This window comes from Anarrhichthys ocellatus, unplaced genomic scaffold, assembly GCF_004355925.1.
Source record: "Anarrhichthys ocellatus isolate YVR2014 unplaced genomic scaffold, GSC_Weel_1.0 scaffold114, whole genome shotgun sequence".
Taxonomy (NCBI): Eukaryota; Metazoa; Chordata; class Actinopteri; order Perciformes; family Anarhichadidae; genus Anarrhichthys; species Anarrhichthys ocellatus.
The window spans coordinates 769,416-787,251 of record NW_022280144.1 but is presented as its reverse complement, the minus strand read 5'-3'; the positions used below and the strand labels follow the sequence as shown (position 1 = coordinate 787,251).

Below are 17,836 nucleotides of genomic sequence, written 5' to 3'. Positions count from 1 at the left end.
TGGAAAGCTGGATGGCGCCGCGACCTCCTCCTCCCCTCCTTCTTCTTTCTTCCTCCACAAGTTTGTTTTTTGTCTGCCGCCCCCCCCCCCCCCCCTCCGGTAAAAGCTCCAGTGCAGTCAGTGTATTACCTTATTTGGTGCGGAGCCCCTAATTGTAACACTGGAGAGATGCTTCAGTCCGCTGTTGCTGCGGCTGAGGTGCACGCGGAGGAGCGGGCTCGTGAGTGACAGCCCATAAACAAACTTAATGTGTATGAAGTGAGATGGAGGGATGGATGAGCTCGTGGCGTTTCCATCCAGCTTTCCATTATCTCCTGTGACCGACCACCGCGGGGTCAAACTGTCCCACCGTTAAATGTGTGACGGCATTATTAATTAAAGAGACCCACCGTGACCCGCGGCGTCATTAGAGCTTCATTAGAAAAGTTAGTGCTGTGTATTATGTGTGTCACACACACTCATACATGACAGACAACCTGAAGACACCCATTCACAAGATTCTATTAAATCTCCCACCGTGATAAGTCACGCGCAGCATCCCTCTCACTCCCAGCAACGAGTCCGCAGCGGGACTAAACTTACATGAGGACTGTAGTCTGTGATCTCCTGGTACGCGTGTTCTCTCCGGTCCGCTCAGTCAGTGCGCGCAGCAGCAGCCTGCCGTCCCTTTGGTCACAGAGGGTGTGTTCGGTGTGTGGCCGATGGGTATGTGTGTGCTGCTGCAGCGAGGTCCCGGACCTCCCTCCCCACGCGCAGTTTTGGTGGGGGGAAATGGGTGTATTGGTTGTGCTGGTGGCGTAAAGGAGAGAGAGGGGGAGAAAAAAAGAGATGTTCCCTCCGCTCTTTCGCTCTTTCCTACCTCTGTCTCCTCGGTCTCTCTCTTTCTCTCTTTCTCTCTCCCTGTCCTCCACCGTGAGAGCCTTAATTGGTAAACGGGTAAAAGAAAAGAGGTGATGGGGGAGTGACTCTCTCTCTCTCTCTCTCTCTCTCTCTCTCTCTCTCTTTCTGCTCTGTGCCTCTTTTTTAACATGGGTGACGTCATGACCGCGCCTTCGGGATTTCAAAGGTATGATGTGACCGGCCTGTGCAGAGCCCCTATCTCTACCATCTTCTTTCTATTTTACCCAGTGTGTGTGTAAGCGTATGTGCGCGCGTGCGTGTGTGTGTATGTGAGAGAGAGAGAGAGAACGAGAGGCAGGTCCCCACACCTCTGCCCTCTCTTTCCTGTTATGTTATTGTTCAGACTAGTGATGGACTGTAATGTAATGTAGAGAATATGGGGAGCTGAGTTTCTCTCTGTTAAACCCTACTAACCTCTGCAGAGTGTATGTATGTGTGTGTGTGTGTGTGTGTGTGACAGAGAGAGAGATAGATGGATTGTGTGAGTGTATGTGTGTGTGTGTTTGAGTGCTCTCCAGCTGAGCATTGGCTCAGGAAACAAGAATGTTCGGCCTCTGCTGTGCCCTGTGTGCTTACAGTTCAGCAGTCTGGTGGGAGGACGGAGGGAGAGGAAGAGGAAGAGGGGAGGCTGTGGGGGAGGTGGAGTGAGTGGGGAGATTAAAGTGAGAGTGGAGGGGAACAGGGAGGGGTGACAGATCGAAGAAGACATTAACATCTTTTGAATATTATATTTCTCAGTTCACTTTTAATGTAATTGTGTTTTTTTTAGAAACCTTAAAGGAATAGTCCCATATTTTGGATAACAGCCTGCACTGTGTTTCAGAGAGGTCGGTGAGACTTGTTGACTTCATAGCAAAATGTAGAGGTGCTGGTAGACAGATGTTTTAACACTAAACAGAGCCTGTCTCTTCTGTTACCAGCCTAGCTTTAGTTGTTTTAGTTTCACATTCAGGCAAAATCATAAGAGTATCAATCTTCTCTTTAACTCTCAACAGCAAAGTAGAAGGTAGTAGTAGGTTTATAAAGCTGGAAATATTCAGAATCAAAGTTAAACTAATTCAAATAAACATGTCAGGCATCACAGCAGAGACTAGCGGTTCACTGCATAGTCCACCCAGAACACTTTTGTACAGATCAAACAAACAAGCTATACGATAACATTGTTCCCTAACCTTAACCTTTCTTACGTAACCATGACTACAAAGCTCACATAAACTTAGAGAAATAGTGGGCTAAATGGAGCCCACACCACAATGTTGCCATAACCCTAACCCTAGCTGTGATTTGTAACCTATCCTTACTCTTTCTCTAAACCTAACCGAGGGATTTTTGTGCCTAAACCAAACCTTGCTGGATTAGACTTCATCGTGGACCATGTCAACCTTACTGAAGGTGAATACTGATCTCATAAAGTTACTGTTTTTGTTGAAAACTGCTCAGTAACTGAAGTACCAGCAGCTACTGTGAGGACTGGACTGTGTCCATGTTTCACAGAGTAACTTAGATCTTTTCACTGGAAACGTTTTTGATAAACAATAACTTCCTCCTCTGATGGTTTCTCGTACTGGGAGGAGAGTCTGGTGGGACCGGGCTTCAGGTCATTCAGATGATCTGTAAAAGTGACAGATTTAGTGTAACATTATACTGTCGTGTTTTATCAGGGCCATAGAAAATAAAACTTCCATGGGGGACAACCAAGCAGATACATTTTGTCTTGAATGGAGGAGCAGCATGTACAGTTGTGTGAAAAAGTGTTTGCCCCCTTCCTGATTTCTTATTTTTTTTTGCATGTTTGTCACACTTAAATGTTTAAGATCATCAAACAAATTTAAATATTAGACAAAGATAACACAAGTAAACACAAAATGCAGTTTTTAAATGAAGGTTTTTATTATTAAGGGGAAAAAAAATCCAAACCTACATGGCCCTGTGTGAAAAAGTGATTGCACCCTAAACCTAATAACTGGTTGGGCCACCCTTAGCAGCAACAACTGCAATCAAGCATTTGCGATAACTGGCAATGAGTCTTTTACAGCGCTGTAGAGGAATTTTGGCCCACTCATCTTTGCAGAATTGTTGTAATTCAGCCACATTGGAGGGTTTTCGAGCATGAACCGCCTTTTTAAGGTCATGCCACAGCATCTCAATCGGATTCAGGTCGGGACTTTGACTAGGCCACTCCAAAGTCTTCATTTTGTTTTTCTTAAGCCATTCAGAGGTGGACTTGCTGGTGTGTTTTGGATCATTGTCCTGCTGCAGAACCCAAGTGCGCTTCAGCTTGAGGTCACGAACAGATGGCCGGACATTCTCCTTCAGGATTTTTTGGTAGACAGCAGAATTCATGGTTCCATTTACCACAGCAAGTCTTCCAGGTCCTGAAGCAGCAAAACAGCCCCAGACCATCACACTACCACCACCATATTTTACTGTTGGTATGATGTTCCTTTTCTGAAATGCCGTGTTATTTTTACGCCAGATGTAATGGGACATACACCTTCCAAAAAGTTCAACTTTTGTCTCGTCAGTCCACAGAGTATTTTCCCAAAAGTCTTGGGGATCATCAAAATGTTTTCTGGCAAAACTGAGACGAGCCTTTATGTTCTTTTTGCTCAGCAGTGGTTTTCGTCTTGGAACTCTGCCATGCAGGCCATTTTTGCCCAGTCTCTTTCTTATGGTGGAGTCATGAACACTGACCTTAATTGAGGCAAGTGAGGCCTGCAGTTCTTTGGATGTTGTTCTGGGGTCTTTTGTGACCTCTTGGATGAGTCGTCGCTGCGCTCTTGGGGTAATTTTGGTTGGCCGGCCACTCCTGGGAAGGTTCACCACTGTTCCATGTTTTCGCCATTTGTGGATAATGGCTCTCACTGTGGTTCGCTGGAGTCCCAAAGCTTTAGAAATGGCTTTGTAACCTTTTCCAGACTGATAGGTCTCAATTACTTTGTTTCTCATTTGTTCCTGAATTTCTTTGGATCGCAGCATGATGTCTAGCTTTTGAGGATCTTTTGGTCTACCTCACTTTGTCAGGCAGGTCCTATTTAAGTGATTTCTTGATTGAGAACAGGTGTGGCAGTAATCAGGCCTGGGTGTGGCTAGAGAAATTGAACTCAGCTTTCCAAAGATGTGATAAACCACAGTTAATTTATGTTTTAACAGGGGGGGCAATCACTTTTTCACACAGGGCCATGTAGGTTTGGATTTTTTTCCCCCTTAATAATAAAAACCTTCATTTAAAAACTGCATTTTGTGTTTACTTGTGTTATCTTTGTCTAATATTTAAATTTGCATTTGGAAAATGCAGAAGCTTAAATTGTGGGAAATATAATGTTTTCGGTGGACTGCGCTCACATAGGAGATAATGGGCTGTGACCTCTCAACCCAGAACAAAAGAAAACACAACAAAAGACAGCTGAGGCACCGTGTGTGTTCTGGGAGGCTACGCTAAACTAGCTTAACAAACAATAACTCCGCGCATGACGGTATGCTTCGTAATTAATGGGCAATGTATCTAGTCAAAATCAATATAATTAACACAATGACAACAACAAATTCACAAGAACCAGTCACATATATTTATATGACAACAAAGCATGACTAATCAAGTGCTGCACCTGAAAACTGAGCTGCCCATTAATGCTGACGTAATTGTAGGCCAGCTAGAAGGCTCTGGCACGTCAAAGAATACGCCCAACATGTCAAAATAAAGATCTGATTGGTTGAGACTATGACAATCATCAATATCGTCAGCATTCACTTAAAGTGCAAAGGGATTCACTTGTGAGTCTGCAGGCCTCGGGCCTCTCTTCTTACCTAGAGACACAGAGGTGAGATCTGATTGGATAAAAGCTCTACTTAAAACAAGCTGCACTGGAAGCAGAGCAACTGAGGAAGACAGTAGCTGTCTTGATGAGGAAATAAGATAATGGGAAAAATATTTTTATAAATTATAATACATGTAGTGTATTTAAGAAAAATTATTAAATTGTAAAATAGCTATAACTTTGTGATCCTGTTTAGGCCAGCAGAGAAGGCCTTGCAGGCCCTGACGGCCCACCACTGCCAGGGTGTGTGGTGATCAGAGTACTAATTTCAAGGTGATTGCAAAGGAAACCAAAATGATAGGACACAATTTTGTGATTGGTGAAGTGATCCATTGCAAATGTGTATTTCTTGAATCTTGCTTTTTTTTATGCCATACTATGTATTTAATTTCTACCTCCTGAGCTGGCCACTACAGCTTTCAGGTATGAGCAAGTTAGCGACTGGTGCAACATTAATCAAAGTTACATAACGTTGACAAGCAGAGGAATGATTGTATCTAAAAGTCCTCACAGTTTGACACAATCTGTTTTTCACACGTGTACCTGCAGGGTACGTCTACCAAGCAAATCTTCATACACATAATACAGCAGCAACACACACACACACACACAAAGAGGCCTTCTTCAAAGCCAGCTGAGCTTACGTTGCAGTATGAAATAGATACACACATCCAACCCACTGCTCTCATTATTTACTCAGCCTCAAATGAGGCTTAAAGTTCACACAATTTCTTGGATATTCTGACTTTCTCTCAACTTGCTATGTTGTGTGGCCCTACAATTGAAACTTCCAAATTAGCCACGCAACAAGCTAATGCGAAGTTCAAAAGGCTAACCTGCAAAAAACAACATAAAAAAATAGGTGTACAATGGACATTGCCATTCGACTTAATGAAGCAATATGATTGGAGCTGTGGCCATTTTCATGTGTACCATCGCCATTGCAAGGGGTTAACTTTTGCATAAACTTCCATATCAACCAACTTGCGGCAAGCGGACTCACTGAGGTGAGGTTTTGCACTAACAACAAAACGAGCCGTGGACCCAGTGGAGTAGTAACGTTACCAAGTATAGAGAGCCAGCATAAATGAGTAAAAGTTGACCACTTTACCAACACACGTAGGACAGCATATATTGCCAGATGAGTGCCAACTTTGTTTATCTTATTTTCAGTAACCAGTGTAGCATTTCAGTGTGACGGAACTCACATGCTAGCTAACTAGCCAGCTAGCTAGCTTGCTGAGTTTGAAGTTGGGTCATGGATGGTGGGTATCGGTCCGTCCTTGAGCTCCAGTTTCGAAGCAAATCCTGCTGTGTACTGGCCCTCAATGAGAAGCAATATTAAGTAAAATAGTTTGCCAATTTGTTTGGTTTGGTTGGTGGTTGTGGGGCATATTTCCATCAGAATAAAGTTAATCCACGGGGTCTTCACATCCTCAGATGATAGGGGTCGCATGAAGACTTTTGTGTTGGTTCTTGCAGCCAACAACAGAAGAAGTAGCACACTTTGCTCGTACGTTCTGTGGTAACAGGTCTGCGATAGCGAGGAGATAACAACCATGGTCACCTTGCTGGATGTGGAACTGTGTTACAACAAAGCCCATAGGATGGCACATGGACCTGCACACTGTTCTTATAGATAGATCAGGAGACAAATAGACAGAAGGGTCTTTTCTCACACACCTTGGGGGTCTCTAGACTATCCGTGGGACACGGAAAATGTCAGTCAGTCATGAAAAAAGGCATTTTGCATAATGTATGATGATTCCGTTTGAGAAACAGAAAATTACCAATTAAAGTTTAAAAAAAAATATTGGTCACTTGAATTTACAAGTTACAAGGTTTTTTATTTGTCATTGTATGACAGGGTTGCACAACGAAATATAGGTTGTAGTCCCAATTTGCTACATAATAATAATTTGAAAATAATAATGAATTTGAAAAATAATAACTGTTTTTGAAATTGCCAAACCTGCAGTAGCATTGTAGAAGTTTGAAAGAGGAGAATTCAAATCACATGAATTCAGATACATTGCATGGTTTTCGGATTAAGATATTTCAAAGCTATGAATTCAGGTTCATCTATATTATGTATTCAGTGGTAGAATTACTTTTCACAGGTTGATATTCAGTAGCGCATAATCTTTTTTTGTTTATGTATGTCTTTGCTTCCATGGGCAACCCATGTACACATGAGAATTAGAGTTACATCCACGATCATGTTTAATATGATTTGGCCTCATGTCGTTACTGAATAGAAGACCACTACAGTGCACTGGATGTTCACGTTCATTCATTCACTGCACAGTCATGAGAGTGCATCGATCTTCTCATCTAGCTCTCTGGAAGACAGCGAATGAGAACATCGCCTTAAATGTCGAGCTTTAGTCTCCCTAAATTTGAAGTGTAAAAGTAGCCATGGTTCTTGTGAGAGAGGAGGCTGCAGCGTGGAGCAAAGACAGAAGACAGGAGGAGAAAAATAGACGAGAGGGAGATAAAGAGAGGGGATGAAGAAAGTTATATCTATGTGCATGTGTGTGAACCAGTGTGTAATAATTAGAGCCAGATGTTTGCCGTTGTGGTTGTGAGCTCGTCCAGTCGGTCAGTGACATCATCTCTATGCAGCTTGTTGAAGTTACATCACCAGAGGCTTATTTGTTGGGGTAAATACTCCCACACACACACACGCACACACACAAACATGTTTTTATGTAATTAAGTGGCAGACAGATAAAGCAGAACTAATAAACGTTATGTTATACATTTTTATGTACACACCACTATGTAACACTCTGATCCATACAAACAGTGAAATGAAGAGGGCTTGTTTTATAATTTAACAATGATTTATTATACATGCATCAAATATGAAAAGTGCAAAGTCTTTGGCGATTGGACTCCATCCTGAAGTAATATCACCGAGGGTAGGGATACTGAGGTCCAATAGGCCTAATCCCCCCTGGAGTCCAGACACTGGTGGTGGTGGTGAAAGGAGTTGCTGCAATCTGATGAATCAGGAGCGTGACTGTGATGCTGACTGGAGGTAACTGGGGTGGAGGAGGGTCGCATCTGCTTAACGCTGAAATGACAACTGACAGCAGCAGAGAGGAGAACACTATTTAAAGTTTGACAGCAATGATGTGATTGGCTTATAAATAAATGCAGAATCTGGTTGGTTAGTTAAAAGTGCACGCCCCCAATCAGTTTATAGAGTAATTACAAGGAAAGGAGAGACAGAGATTATGAGTGAGTGTCTTCCTGACTGAACTTGCGCTTGAGCTTCATTTAAAGCTGCGTATGACAATTACTTCTTCTCTGGAAAGTCAATTATGTTTAGGCAACAAAACTACTTAGTTAGGTTTAGGAATAGATCGTCATTTGGTTAGAAAAACAAACACGGAAGTCCCGTTACTGAAGTACACGTTACGAGACAAAAACATCAACATTGACTTGTTGTTTCACACGGGGAACGAACTGCGGTCTCCTAGCTGTAAGATTGTTGATTGTTGTTTGTTGGACCCATCCACTCCCGCCCGCCAGGTGTGTGATTTAGCGGCCTTTATAATTCCTCGTTCAAGATTACGTGAATAACATACGGAAAAATGACGTGGGGTATCTACGAATTACGGCATAGACCAGCCAGCAGGGATGAAGTGTCAGTTTCCGCTTGTACTTCTCTTACAGCGATCGTAGCTATAGGTACGACAAATGTACTGTAATTTATAGATATCCCATGGAAGCAAATCGTTTGTAATCCATGTAATCATTAACCAGGAAATATAAAGACCGCAAAAAGTCTCACAAGGTGGAGTGGGAGGGGAGGTGGATGGGTCAAACAAACAGGAGGGCCAGTTTAATCAAGAGCATTATTATTTATTAATAAAAAAATATTTATACTGGAATATATCTATAACTTTCATATGTGTTTGGTGATGGTTTCATAAAAGCAAAAGCTCACTTTAGCCCGTGGTATGTTGTGATTATATCTCAGCTAAGCAATGCTGTTCGAACTGAATACCAGCACAGTCCTGTCGGAGATGTCAAGTGAATGGAACCTCAATTCTACATATAGTTTGGAATTGCACTTAAAGATTCTTCATTTTTGAAGGGTCAAACAAGCAATCCAAGTCTCTGCAAACCTGTATATCTTAAACTCAACCGTTTGTGTGTCGTCATCGATGTTCGAGTCTTCTTTTAAGTTAAGTATCTTTATTCGTCTCTGTTCACTCCGTTCAAACCTTTAAAAAAAGGGACAGAGTGATGGGAAAGCAGACTGATGCTTAACCTGTGGCAAATAGTGGAGGCCGAGCCTGTTTTAATGTGCAAAGTGGGATGTAAATGTCAAAGACATGATAGGGAGCCAAGGTCAGCTGACAGCCTCTTCACAAAGCTTCTCTCTGACAGCCAGTTAAGGCGCTAAAGTGGTAAATTGTTTAACTGAGTTTAAAATGTTCCCTCTGCACTCACTTTCTGCCTCCCGTTCACACACACTCTAACGACTGAGCTGAATATAAATGTAAATGCTGCTACTCACAAATTGTACACATGCTCATACATACGACCCATGTCTTACATACGACCCATAAACAGGACATTAAACCCCACTTTTAGGTAATTCAACAAACATGCCTCTTTCGCATTCCTTGGTCTGTCATCCCCCCTCACACATCTGATTCAAACCCAAAGGCACTCACACATGCACATGAAAGTGGCTCCCTTACAACAAAATAGAGTAATTATGGATAAAACGTTACTCATTAAAAGGAATGTGGTCCATATTTAGTAGTGCTGGCAAGTTAACGAGTTAATTTCGCGTTAACGCATTCATTAATTAACGCCGACAATTATTTTATCGTGCGTTAACGCATTTTTTAAATTTATTATATATATATATATATATATATATATATATATATATTTTTTTTTTTTAATTGAAAGACAAGAGACAATACATATACATAACAACAAGAGGATGACAAGAACAGTGGGATAAAAGCCAGCAAACATCCCATAGTCAGTAATTGTAGTGCACCTATATGCTGAAATTCAAGGTAAACGCATTTAAAAGGCACAGATCGGGAGCAAGGGAAGGACTTTGAAAGTTAGCGGAAAGATTAACGTGAGACAACATCCGGTTTCTTCAGACGAACATCCGGTTTTCAGAATAAGATGCCAACAAAGTATGAATTATATTCACATTAAGTATAAAACATGCTACCTGCATCTCGTGAACCAAATGTTATTGCCCTTTTGTTCATATAGCAGTACTTTTAAAATAAAAGTACGCAATACACTACTTTTGAATTCATTATTGAACTTTGCCATAACAATGCGATTAATCGCGATTAAATATTTTAATCGTTGCCCAGCACTAATATTTAGACATGTCAAATATGGAGTGGCTTTTATGACCAGCTGAGACATACAAATCACTTACACAGAAACAGCATTTACAGGTACAGTATATATCATTTAGGGGGATCTATTGACAGAATTGGATGTATGTGTTCTTTAGTGTATAATCACCTGAAAATAAGAATCGTTGTGTTTTAGCTTCGAATGAGCCGTTTATATCTACATTCTCAGAGCCGGCCACCATGTTTCTACAGTAGCCCAGAATGGACAAACCAAACACTAGGCTAGAGGGACATTCACGTTTTCATGTCGACCACCAAAGTTGTCCAAGCTTGGCAATCGGAAGAAGTTTCAGTTGGTTGCAGTCTATGCAGTCTACTTCTCTCTTGATTTATTACCTCAGTAAACATGAGTTTATGGTCTCAATCAATAGTTTCAAGTCTTCTTCAATACAGCATGATGTTCATTTAGTAAATTATGGTCCATTTAGAGTCAAACAGACCATAAAGCAGGGGATGCTTTAGGGCGGGGCTACACAGTGATAGACACAATTTGTTTTCAGTTCATGAAAGTTAATTGTTAATTGTTTTGGTTGCCTAAAATTGCCTTATTCTGTGTTTGTTGACTGCAGGTAAGTGAAGAAGAGTTTAGTTGTAACGCTAGTATATTCTACATCTAGCAGCATAAGTGAAGTGCAGTCAATGAGCCTTGGCCTGTAAAGATCAGCTGAAGACCACATGCTCCACTTGTTCCATAGAGCCCTGAAGCCCCGCCCCCGCCGCAGTACAGAGCACTATCACTAGTTTAATCACATTTATCAATATTGAACGTGTTGCGTATTGGAATTGCACCAACTTGTAAATGGGATGGACGGTTACGTGAAGGACACATACATATATACGTAGAGACAGATTCCTCTCTTTAAATTTAGATGAACATGGGTCATTTTGAATACCATTTGAATTTTTCTCATCAGAACTGAAATGAGCGTAGCAGTTAAATTAAACACACAACACAAACAGATGTGAAATGTGCAAAGCTCAGACGAACAGAACAGTAAAATGTTTATGAACAAGTAACACGACAGCAAACACAGGACAATAGCTCATTGTCATTACAGCACAAACCACCACTTAAAACCTCCCTCACCTGCACACACACTCCTTCAACACACTTAATGTGTGCCATCAACTATACGGTGAGGGTCTGATGTCATGACCGAGCAGAGCAATCACACTGACTCACTGAGCAGCATGCTCTGATGTCTGCCGCAGGCTGAGTCACACACACGTCACAACTTCAGGAATAATGAGATGTTTGCAAGTGTGTGTGTGTGTGTATTCTAGTGGAAAATTCTGCATGAGATGTGGTCAAGATTTCTCCTGTTACGTCTGAAACACATCAAAACACATTCAGTGCGAGAAATGCCAACCCCCAAGTCAGACCAGATCCCTCATCAAGCTGAAATATTTGATAGAAAGAGACAAATATTAAGATCTTCAGGTGCCATTTTCTGTTTTTTCTTGTGAAATAGTGGATATTCTTACCTTTTTACCTTTTCTGGTGGGAAGTGTTTTCAAATAAGTACAAGCAGGTAAAATTGCTCACAACCTATGTCATAAAGGACCCACAATCTGACACACAATCTGGAGACAAAAGATGTTTTATTTTCCGGATTTCTTTTACTGCATTTAGGTGAAAAACGCTGAATGTAAACATAACTTTCTTTGTTTAAAAAAAAGCATGATATAATTATATAAATAACGCTATCTAAGTTAAGGTACTCACAATATGCTGATTATATCGCTTTGATATTCTTTGTGAATATACAGGCGTTCTAAATGAAGCTGCTCACAACAAGGTCTGTGGATTATCTTGAGAAACCGGGTCATGATTTCTGGAAAGAGACATTGCTGTGGGGTTTCTCAAATGTATTTTTTGGGCACTTTGAGGACCACGAGCTGAGAAGGCAGACATCTCTAAGGCCGATACCTCCAACACTCTGCAACTCACACCAGAAAAAGTATTTTGGATTTTGGGGGTGAACTGTCCCATTAAAAGGTATCGAGGACCGATATGCAGCTGATGAGGAAAGTGGGAACAGGTGTGTTAGTGGGAGAATGGCAGGTCTGGGGGGTAAGAGGAGCTTACATGGCCTGTAGGAAATGAGCGGGACCAAGAGCCAGGGAGACCACCAACCAACCAGACAGTCCTGATGACAGAGCGAGTACTGTTAAACTGCATGAGTCATTAGAAGATGGATAAGCATGAATTCAGCTTCTTTGTTTTCTTCCTCTGCAAACCAAACATGGACATGTATTGAATAGTAAAAGACCTTTTATTTTCAACACTGTTCAGGGCCAATTTTGCATTATAATATGATAAACCAATATTCCACGTCTGTATATGAAATCTAGATGGTAAACAAAATCCCACTTTGAGGTTCTCTTATCAGAATAGATATAGTTTAAGGTTGGTTGTCAAAGTAAATAAAACTTGTGATTGTCTCAGTTCCTGCGTAGTCCTGGGAGCCAAACCCCACCGTGTAAACTGTGAAGATTAAACAAACACTTTGACTTCGGTCTAGTTTGGACAAGGAGGTGAGGAGTGAAGATAGATGGACATTTAGCTGCTCTGCTCCAATGTCCAGCTCTGTCTTCCTCTCCTCTCACCCCCTCTCGGGCCATATTAAGAAAACCACTTATAGTGGAGGAGAGCGGAGCTGACGAATCGAGAGAAAGAGAGAAAAATCTGGACCACTTCCCAGATCTGCAGTTCCTGTTGGGTAATGAGTGCATGGGGTCTGAGGCAGGAGGAGAATGATTCTGTGCTCATGCAATCGACACACGCACACAGAGTTACAGTAAACGTGGAAGAGCTGCTCGGTAACTGTGAGTGCGTGTGTGTGGATATTGAAATTAGACAGGGGTGTTAAGCATCAATAAAACACACTCACAGTCTTTAAAAGGAGACCTGACTGAGCTGAATGAATCAGAACACAAGAATCTAATGCTAGTAGCCACTGGCCATGTTGGAAAGACACGCACACACACACGCTCTAAAATCACACAGTGATTAGTGATGTGAGTGCAGCTCTGAGGAGAGTGGTCTCTCTCCGACTGAATCCCCTCTGAAGTTTTCCCTCTACTCTGCTCTATAAAGCCTCTTAATCCCCTCCACCCTTCTGTTAATATAGGTCGGAGGCATTTAACAACCCGGGAACGCACTTATATGAGTACATTTAAACACCATCTACAAACACAGCCTTTTAAGGCAAGCTCTCTCCCTTCCCTCAGTCTCTCTCTTCCTCTGTCTTTGCCTCCTCTGGCTGACTCTGTTTCTGTCTCTGCCAGCCGGCCTGCGCGCGCACACACACACACGCACACACACACACACACACATGCACCTCGCTGTGTTTCTACTCTTCTCATTTCTTCTGCTGTTTCTCTTTCCCCCGAGAAAACGCTGCTGGATTCCCCATGAGCAGCAGCGGGCCTCTCTCTCGGGCCCTCTACTCTCCTAGAAGCCGTCTACACAGAGAGGACTGAGAGCAGCGGCGAACGGTCCAAACACACCCAGTGTGGAAAAGAGCAGAGCAAACAAACAGAGGCTCGCAGCGACGCAGAGAGATGGACTCTAGATATCAGTGTTTTCATCTTGAGTTCAGGGTGAAAACCAATGTATAGTGGGCCGGGTTTTGCAGGAGGGGATATAAAGTTCATTAGATTCTAGGGCATGAGAATGTTTTCTAAATTTGGGTCAGGGGCTGAAAAAGATGTTTTTAGTTTGGTGGCTTGTACATGCGTGTGTGTGGTGCAGAGATGGAGCGATGGGCTCCAGTAGTTTTGTCCATATAAGGGAGGAGGAATGTGAAGAGAGAGAGAGCAGCTATGAATGACTGATCCCCCTCACCCCCCTCCTTCCTCCCCTGAATCTAGTTTTCTACATCTGCCAGATTTCTGTCACTGCTTTCAAGTGTGCATCAATGTGAATGTCTAGTGTGCGCGTATACACACACACACACATACATATGCACACGTGGTGTACTACTTGTATAAACACACACACACACACACACACACACCTCTCAGTGAGTTAGCGGGGTCATGATGATGTCATAGGGATCAGACAGAGTAGTGTTTCAGAGACTGTCATCATGACATCATCATGACCCCATGCACTCGCTCACTGACTTATCAGTTACCTGTGAATGGTTGTGTGTGTGTGTGTGTGTGTCTGAGAGGCTGCTCTTGCTCACTCAGGTGACACTGTGTGAATTATAAGTGTTACATCGCCGCTGTAGAAACAACACAGGTACCGCACACACACTCATGAACACATCACACCTGTGGGACTAATTTGCTGTGTGTGTGTGTGTATTTCTGGAATCCCATTTTCTCTCCGTCAGTCGTCTGCTCTTGCATATTAGGTGACGGCTGTCGTCTTCACCTGCGTCTGGACTGAATCCACTGGAAACAGATGTTAAAGGAAACAAATAGTGATGTCACCCCAGACGATTGTGAGTGCGTGTTACAGCAAGATGCATAGAAAAGAATGTCTGCGTGTGTGTCTGTGTGTGTGTGTTTTCTAGTAGAGGAAAAAGAGGGCAGGGCAGAGAGAAAAGAAAAAAAGGTGTTTTGCTGGTGGACTAGTTGACCCCTGCGATCTGTCTTTTTGGCTCGACGCCTCACCCCTATGCTTCCTCACCTAATCCTCCCCTCTGCTTGTTCTCCCCTCTGTTCCTTCTGCTTTCTGAGTCATCTGTTAGCCATGTTAGCAGCATGGCTCTATGGATGGTAATGTCTGTCTATCGGTTGGTTGGTCCACCACTTACTAAAAAACGAGTGGATTCAAGACTATGAATTGTCATTCATGGTCCCTGGAGGATGAATCATGCTGGTGACTCCCTGACTTTTCCTCTAGCGCCACCATAAAGATAACATTTGTAGTTTTGCGTCTAATGTTGGATGAGTTGCCACGAAAAACATTCAGACATTCTTACACTCATAATAACTTTGGTGACCATTAACGTCTTTCTTTGGTACCATTATCAGGTCATAACTTATTATGTTACTTACAACTTACAACATAACTTACAACATAACTTACAAAGTATTGTGTCCAATACTTTGGTGTGTGACCAAATACCTGCAAAACTAATGCCATTCTCACCAACTGTACTTTGTGTTTAGTGTAACCTTATATTAAAAATCTGCATGTTCACATTGTTATTGTGAGCATATTAGCACGCTGACATTAGAATTCAGATCAAAGCACTGCTGTGCTTAAATTCAGCCTCAGAAATGACATTCACATACAACAAAACTGGATTGTTGATAACATTTTGAGGAAAACATTTTTCTCCTGAATTATGTTTTTTTGTTGTTGTTGTGGTAAGGTGGAGGTCGAGGTGTATGGTCATACAAACAGGTCTTTCACCAACGACACCGCTGTTCATGTGTGAAAGTAAAAGTCATTATTGACTTATTTCTACAACTTTAGTAACATAATGAACATACTAATCCTGAGCCAAACCATGATGTTTTTACTAAACATAACTGAGTGGTATTGTTGTGTTTTTGTTTTGTTTCAATTTACAACGTTCACCACGTGATTAAAGAAAAAAGAAAATACGTTTCCCTCGAGATTGATGAGATTGACAATTATTACTGTAGCTGGTTGATTTCCTGTGAGAGCCATAACCTCTATTTATACTCACACACACACACACACAGGGTCCAGCCAGACTGATGGGAGGGCTGCTCCTGCGTGAACTGCATGACATCATATGATCTCATTACTGAGGCAGTTGAGCCTGACGCACAGACCTGCAGAGACACGACCTGCAGAGAGGGAGAGAGACAGGCAGACAGTGAGATCAAAGTACTGCAGTATTATGTGATTTAAGATACAATACATAATTATACATAATATATTTTTTATACATTGTAGGTGATTTAGTGTCTTTGTCTTTACCGTCTTTTGTTCCCCCTCCTTCCCCTGTCTTTGCTTTGGCAACACTTGAAAGCACCAAAATTGAAGCCGGGACTGGGGGCTGGACACGTCTCAACAGAGTTCAGAAGACATAGTTGGGCTGTTAGACAAGCTTCCTATCTACAGTTTACTTTGAACACTGCTAAATCTACGAGTAAGCACACCAAGGCAGATGTTTTTCCCAGAAGTCTTTTTCATGTTTACTGTAAACCTGGTGGACCCCCATGATAATGGCTGATATGTGAGGCCACCATAGCGAAGTGATGTGATGTGCAGGAAACTCAGAGAACAAACAGAACAGCAAGAAGGAATAAGCCAGACTCACTTGCTTATGTTTTCCGTGGCCATGGTCTCCCTGGCAACGCATCATTTTCACTTCCTCATCAACAATATGGGCATCAAATGCCACCTCAGCAAAAAATATCCACTTGTTGCACAAGACATGCCGCAGCTCCAACAGAGAGAGCCGTGTGCCATCTTTCATTCTCCAGATCCTGTCTTGTGACTTAATGATCAGCTAATTCTGTGCTTCTCCTGCTTTAAATAATTGAAAAAAAAAACATTTAAAGTGGTATGAAAGGCATTAAAAGTGCATAACATCATAGAACATCCACATGCTCCCACGCTGTGTGATTGAGAGTTCAGGCCTGGGCTTGTGGCAGTATTGATAAGGCTGGCATTATTCTCTATTTTTCCTATTGTCAACAAATCCTACAAAAAGACCAAAACCAAAACAGTGTTAACCCGTTTGTTCACAGAATTTAATGTATTCTGTGATGCAGTCTGTCATGCTGTTGATGTCCTCTCCATGTGGTCCACACAGCACATCCCAGTCCATTGACTTAAAGCAGTCCTGCAGGGCGTCATTAGCCTCCTGTGACCACCTCCTCACAGTGCTTGTGGTTACAGGCTGCCTCTGCACCAGAGGAACGTACTTTGGTGTCAACAGGACCAGGTTGTGGTCAGACCTACCAAGGGGGGGAAGGGCAGTAGCACTGTATGCATCCTTGGTATTAGCATACAGAAGGTCCAGAGTTGTATTGTTCCGTGTGGGGTAGTCAACATACTGGTGGAAAGTTGGCAGAGCTTTATCCAGAATGGTGTGGTTAAAGTCTCCAGTAATGCACCAGGGTGTTGAATCTGCAGTCAAGACACAGCGGAGTGGATGGTGTCCACTGCTGCCTCAGCGTCAGCTGATGGAGGGACGTACACAGCGACAACAATGACGGATGAGAATTCCCTCTGCAAATAATAAGGACGCATCCCCACGGCTAACAGTTCAATTTTAGTTAATGGTATCGGTAATAGAAATAGCAATTGACTAATAATATAAATGGTATTAGCAGTGGGTGTCAGCAGGGCCATGGCGGGATCACAGCCAACATTGGCCAACATCCCTGGACAAGTCGCTATAATCATGTACCATGACTATTTCATTTCTGTATTAGACCTATATTGTATTTTGAAAGGACTTATATTGAAGGAAACGTCATTAAAACAACTTTGAAAGGAATCCACACGCTGCCCTGAAGCTGTTAGAGGTGTGTAAGGTAACTAAGAAGCTGGGCTGTTAAGAGCGGATACTGAGTGAAATGTAAGCAGAGACCAAACCTGGCCAGAGTCTATTGCCCAATTCCAAACAGAGAATACTTTGCTGTAGGTGATCACAATTTCATTTCTTTTCATTTATATATGTGGAGACACAGGCATACAGATATACTGTATATACAGTTGTGTGAAAAAGTGTTTGCCCCCTTCCTGATTTCTTA

At 42.3% G+C, this 17,836-nt stretch overlaps 1 protein-coding gene across 2 annotated transcripts in view; it reads right to left on the bottom strand.

Annotated features, from left to right (window-relative positions):
* LOC116399517 (filamin-A-like) overlaps positions 1 to 878 on the bottom strand; it is a 32,067-nt gene extending 31,189 nt beyond the window's left edge. For both annotated transcript variants that reach the window (XM_031876730.1, XM_031876731.1), the window contains exon 1: positions 583 to 878. The gene's annotated coding sequence lies outside the window, so the exon portion shown is untranslated. The remainder of the gene's footprint in view (positions 1 to 582) is intronic.
* Positions 879 to 17,836: the final 16,958 nt, after the last annotated feature.